Raw genomic sequence first — 5817 nt, 5'->3', positions numbered from 1 at the left:
AAAAAAAAAAAAAAAAAAAAAAAAAGAAAATGGTTAATGGTTAGAAGAAATACAGATAGCTCACAAACAAGCAAATATGCCCAAACTCATTACCAGGAAAATGCAAATTAAAAAAAGGAGGAATCATTTTTCTCCATTACATTAATAAAATTAGAAAGATAAACCATGTTCAATGATGGTGTAGTGTGGGGAAATTAATCTTTAATAGTAGTGTAAGTTGACCTAAGATTTTAAGTGTGTAGTTTACGGTGTGTGTACTTTTAAATATTTTTCTTATAGAAATATACATATGTCCATCCTGGCTAACACGGTGAAACCCTGTCTCTACTAAAAAATACAAAAAACTAGCTGGGCGTGGTGGTGGGCGCCTGTAGTCCCAGCCAGTCGGGAGGCTGAGGCAGGAGAATAGCGGGAACCCGGGAGGCGGAGCTTGCAGTGAGCTGAGATCCGGCCATTGCACTCCAGCCTGGGCGACAGAGCGAGACTCTGTCTCAAAAAAAAAAAAAAAAAAAAAAAGAAATATGCATATGTATATAGATTGGCATGTTTAGGGAAGCTTATTGCAAAGTGCACAATACCGGCAAATTGGAACCATGTCCAATATTAGGAGAATAGTTAAAGTTATGGTTCATCTAGATTATTAGAAATACTGGGTAGCAGTTAAAAATTATGAGGTAGAATTCTAAAAAAAAAACAAAAAACTGATCGATAAAATTAGTTGTAGAATAATATGTAGTGTGATTCAGTTTAAACCAAGAAAAATCTTAAACACAAAATAAAACTCTACAGTTTTATGTCTGCGTATCTGTATGAAAATGCTCAGGTAAGTTTGGAAGGACACATGCAAAACTGATAATAGCTGGTTAATAATAGGAAACGGGACTAGGAGCCTTTAAAACGGGGCAGGGAATAATGATTATCTGGTATCTATACTGTTTAAGCTTTTTTTCTTTTTAACCAAACGTGTAACTCTTACACTACTTGGGTAATTACAATAAAATTGAAAAATTTAAGAACATCTAAATGACTTGCTTTATATGCGTAGTGTCATCATTTAGTAGCCTGTGTTGAGCAGTGATAGCTGCTGCTGGGGCTCTGGTAGGGCTTTTAAGATCTCATGACTTTTGGTGGCTCTCCATATTTTGTGGAATTGGCATTAGCTGTTCATATGGTTTGGAAACACTTTTTAAAAGATATTGATTTCAGTGGAGATTATTTCCAATCCTGTTCCTAGAATTTCACTCTGTTATTGCTTCAGAAAGATGTATTCAGAAATACATGCCTGTGTATTTATGTCTTCATCACTAGACCTTGAATGCATGTGTGATAGCTTTCTCTTTAGTAAGTGGAAAATAATCTTAAAGATTGCAAGCTAGAGCGGAGCCCACACTCTTACTGGTATTTTCTTGTTTCCTCCCCCAACCCTACCTTGTCATAGTTTTTCTTAGGTAGTGTTATTTATTTCTTTTTTACTATGTAGTGACATTCTTCAAATGTATACTTTCATTCTGGCTTGTCAGTAATTGACCGGAAATTGTGATGGATCTGTATAGTTTTTTTTGTTTTTTATAAAATCTATATAACATAAAGTTTACCATTTTGCTCATTTTATTTCATTTATTTAATTATTATTTTATATTTTTACAGATGGGGTCACACTATGTTACCCAGGTGGGACTCGAACTCCTGGGCTTGAGTGATCCTCCTGCCTCAGCCTCCTAAGCTGCTGGGACTACAGGAGCTGTGCCACTGCACACGGCAGTTTTAGTCTTTTTATTTGTTATTTTTTGAGACAGGGTCTCACTCTGTTACCCAGGCTGGAGGGCAGTGGTGCAATCACAGCGCACTGCCACCTCAGCCTCCACTTGGGAAGCCTCTTGGGTCTGCCACTGCTTGTCAGAAATTTTTTACTCTGAATTATTTCATATCTCAGGTGTTTTTACCTAGTTGTTTTTTTTTTTTTTTTTTTTGCAAATTACCCTTCTCAAAGGCATTTGTTCAAGTTTTTCCTAAGCTAATAAAGGAAAACAAACCTGAGCCATCTCTCGGCTGTCACTCTGCCTCTCCCACTGTTTATATTCAACCATATGGACAGTCCCTACCCCACCCAATGCTACCCCTACTCTACTTCTTTCTCTGCTTTGTTCTGCAGTCCTTTCCACTGTGGTCTGGTACCCACCAGCTACATTGATATGGCTCTTGCTAAGGTTTTGCTTGAATACTTGATGTCTCCTTTCTCTCTGTCATTCCTCCCCTTCTCCCTTGATGCTACTACTAAGGGGTCACTGGTATGAGAAGATAGTTCTCCTCCTGCTGGTTTTCATTCTTTTGTTGTTTACTGTATCCTCAGGAATGCATGCTTGTAAGACAAAGACTAAAACAAAAAACAAAAAAACCAAAACACCTTTGTTTTGGTTCCAAGATTGATTCAGTATTAGTTCCCTTTTGTGAGATGAAAACAGGATTGTAGAAAATGGGCTGGGAATTTTGTAACTGGCAAAAACGTATCCTCTTTTTTCCCTGTAGTTTTAAATTTTACCACTTTGAAAATCATGTAAGTTATCTTAGAAGAAAAATAGTAGTCACTAATTCTACCATCCAAAATAACCATGAATAAATATGTCTTGGTGCTACACATGTAGTTTTTCAAAATGGAATCAAAGCGAATCTTTAAAAAAAATCATTTTGTTTTCTGTGATCAAATCGCCTTTCTGGGAGAGGACATGCCAGAATGTTAGTTTTTTAAAACTTGTATAAAGTATCTTTAGGTACTTTGAATGAAATAGAAAGAGTTCTATTCTTTTTTTTTTAGAAATAAGATTTGATCTGGTTGATTCTGTTTTTTTTTCCTCAGTTATTCAGATGAAGATTAATGCAGTTGGCTTTCCTTTCTTTAACCCTTTAATCTTTCAGGGTAATTTTCTCTCTCTTTTTTTTGAGACTCTCAATAAGTTTATTATTTTTTAAATTGTGGTAAAATGCTTATAAGGAACTTTACCATCTTAACTGTTTTTAAGTGTACAGTTCAGTGGCATTAAGTACTTTCACATTGTTGTGCAGCCATCACTATAATCCATCTCCAGAACTCTTTTCATATTGCAAAACTGAAACTCTGTACCCATTAAACAGTAACTCCCCATTCCAGGCTCCCCATAGTCTCTGGCAACCACCATTCTACTTTCAGGGTAATTTTCACTGGTTAGTAATGTTTGGATAATTTGATTAGATTCGGTGGATACTAAAGACTGGCCGGGTTATGTAAGGTATTGCTACTTTCAGCCAAGGAGTGCATCTAGTATGTATTACGTCATCCTTGGAGTGTTCTACCGAGTGTCTTGCATTGAAGGACATCACAAGGAAAACTCCTGTATTCTCAGTCGTGGTAAATAGTGTCCACTTCACTACAGATCTCCTGGAGTGATAGGTTTCAGAATATCTCTAGGCATGAAGAAGCATTTCCAAAGCTGCTTGCCTTCTTTACCTTTCTCAGTATTTACTAGTTTAGAAGGTGTTCAGAAGCTTTCACTGAGACCATTGAGTTTATACTAAATACAACATCTGACCTAACACTTTTTATCACTCAGATGCAATCTATTTGATAAGGACAGGGACCAAATAGAATGTCTTTTTCAATGTATTTTCGGCATCTAATTGACTAATGTGAAATTTTCTATTAACCCAAAGTTTTTAAATGCAGGCATAATTCCCTCCCGCACCCCCACCATACCCCTAAGATGGAGTCTTGCTCTGTTTCCCAGGCTGGAGTGCAGTGGCCTGATCTCGGCTCACTGCAACCTCTGCCTCCCAGGTTCAGCGATTCTCCTGCCTCAGCCTCCTGAGTAGGTAGGATTACAGGCGCGCACCATTACGCCCAGCTAATTTTCTTTTGTATTTTTGGTAGAGACAGGGTTTCACCATGTTGGTCAGTCTGGTCTTGAACCCCTGACCTTGCGATCCACCTGCCTCGGCCTCCCAAAGTGCTGGGATTACAGGCGTGAGCTACCGTGCCTGGCCGCAGGTGTAATTTTTAACCTATTTCTATCCAAACATTTAAATTTATTTTTAACATTTATTTTTATATATTTTTATTATTTATATTATTATTTCAAATTGTTTATTAGGTATGAATTTTACAAACTTTACTTATGTTATCGGTAACGGTGGAGCAGGAGAGTATTGCGCCTTCTCCAGGCTGTCTGGCGAGAACCACCAATAGTGTGGTGGAACTTACGGCCCTTTCCAAGGCCACTGCTGTCAGTCTGCAGATGTCAGCCCACGCATCTCCCTGTGCTGTGGACTGGTTTGGTGATCCATTAGGTGTCAGGATTTCTTCTGTTAGCTTTATGGAATGGATCAATGAGGATAACCTCAAAAAATGTGTATGTGGAATCTTCACCAACCTAGTAAGAATTCAGGGCTCTCAGAGCCCTATAGTGGCATCCAGCTCCCTCCTCTGCAAAGGACTGAAGGCTTGGAGCAAACTTTAGCTGGTTAACACCACGATGGACAGGCTTGCTGTAAGTTGCACCTTTAGGACCTGGGCGTTTTCGGCCACCACGGGCGAACACGAATCCTATATATAACATAACCTTGCTTGGTCTTATAGCCTAGTCGGCGTGCTTTATCAGGCCGGGTGGGGCGGGGAGCCCTGTGGAGAGCAGAGAGCTGGCGGTACTGCCAGCAGTGGACCCTCAAGAAAGTGCATGACATCGGGCTGCTTCTTTCTCCATAGCTCCTGGATGTACTTGTATGCACCCATCTTAGCTTACCTGATGGCAGCTGCCAGACGGGGGGAAAAAAAAAGTTTGATTTATTTTTTAAAAGTTGATAAAGAAGATGATTTTTCTCAGTCCTGTAAGATGAAAAACACATCTGTTGTTCTCCTAGCTTGTTATTTGGAAATTAGGCTCATGCAGGTAATAAGCTGATACAAGTAATTTTTCTCTGAAGAATAAAATAATTCAAAATATAAAACTAAATGCTTGATGGGAAAACTAGTAATCTGCTTTAAAAATCTCTATTGGTTTTCTGAGAACGGAGAAGTTTATGAAGACAAACTATACTTAGTGTATATACTTAGTGTTAGTACTTAAAATGCATTACTTTTCTTTTTGAAACCATATAACCAGCAAATCCTGCTTAATTGATTAGTTTACCTCAGTTCAAACTTTCCATGGTTGTTATATATTTCCTTTGCCATTAAAATATATAAAAAGGAATTTATATTTTTCAAGATGTTGATATTTTTGAAACAAACATATCTAGTCAGCCTATGCAATATTAAGTCATTCTGCAGAATAGCATCTGCATTGCTTGAATATTGTTTTTTGTATTATTAAGCCAAAGAAAACACCTCACACATTTCATACAACAATGACAACAAAATTGAAATAGAGTTTCAAAAGTTTGTTAGATTGTTCTTTCCAGGTTGACTCTTAAGTGTGTCCTTAACTAAGGCAGCAGAGAATTCTAATGTTTTCTTTTTTATGGCTTTTTGCTACTACCGACCCTGGGCTAGACTGTGGGCTTCTTGAGACTTGAATGTACCCTGCCACCTGAAGTAAGATTTGTTCCTGCAAAGGGAGGAAAAGAAGCCAACCAATCCTTTATAAACAATTTGTGTTTAGTCCTTCTTTGTAAAGTCCATAGCAGTTTTGACCTGCTTTTAATGCATAATTTATTCAAATGTTTATTGGAGCAGTCTTTTTTTTTTTTTAACTAGAGCAATCTTAATCACCCAGTAAAATATATTAGGCTCTGAGCTAGTTCTTGGTACGTTTACAAAACGTTTGTGATAACATAGGAAAAATGTCTATT

The 5817-nt window shown here is 37.7% G+C and overlaps 1 protein-coding gene and 1 pseudogene across 2 annotated transcripts in view; one reads left to right on the top strand and one right to left on the bottom strand.

Annotated features, from left to right (window-relative positions):
* Window positions 1-5817, top strand: part of PCCA (propionyl-CoA carboxylase subunit alpha) — a 456600-nt gene that overhangs the window by 59945 nt on the left and 390838 nt on the right. The gene's annotated exons all lie outside the window — the stretch shown is intronic.
* LOC111535187 lies at window positions 4149-4759 on the bottom strand (annotated as a pseudogene).

Source organism: Piliocolobus tephrosceles, chromosome X (assembly GCF_002776525.5).
Source record: "Piliocolobus tephrosceles isolate RC106 chromosome X, ASM277652v3, whole genome shotgun sequence".
Taxonomy (NCBI): Eukaryota; Metazoa; Chordata; class Mammalia; order Primates; family Cercopithecidae; genus Piliocolobus; species Piliocolobus tephrosceles.
Note: the sequence above shows the minus strand (reverse complement) of the source record. Positions and strands in the feature narration are given on the sequence as shown.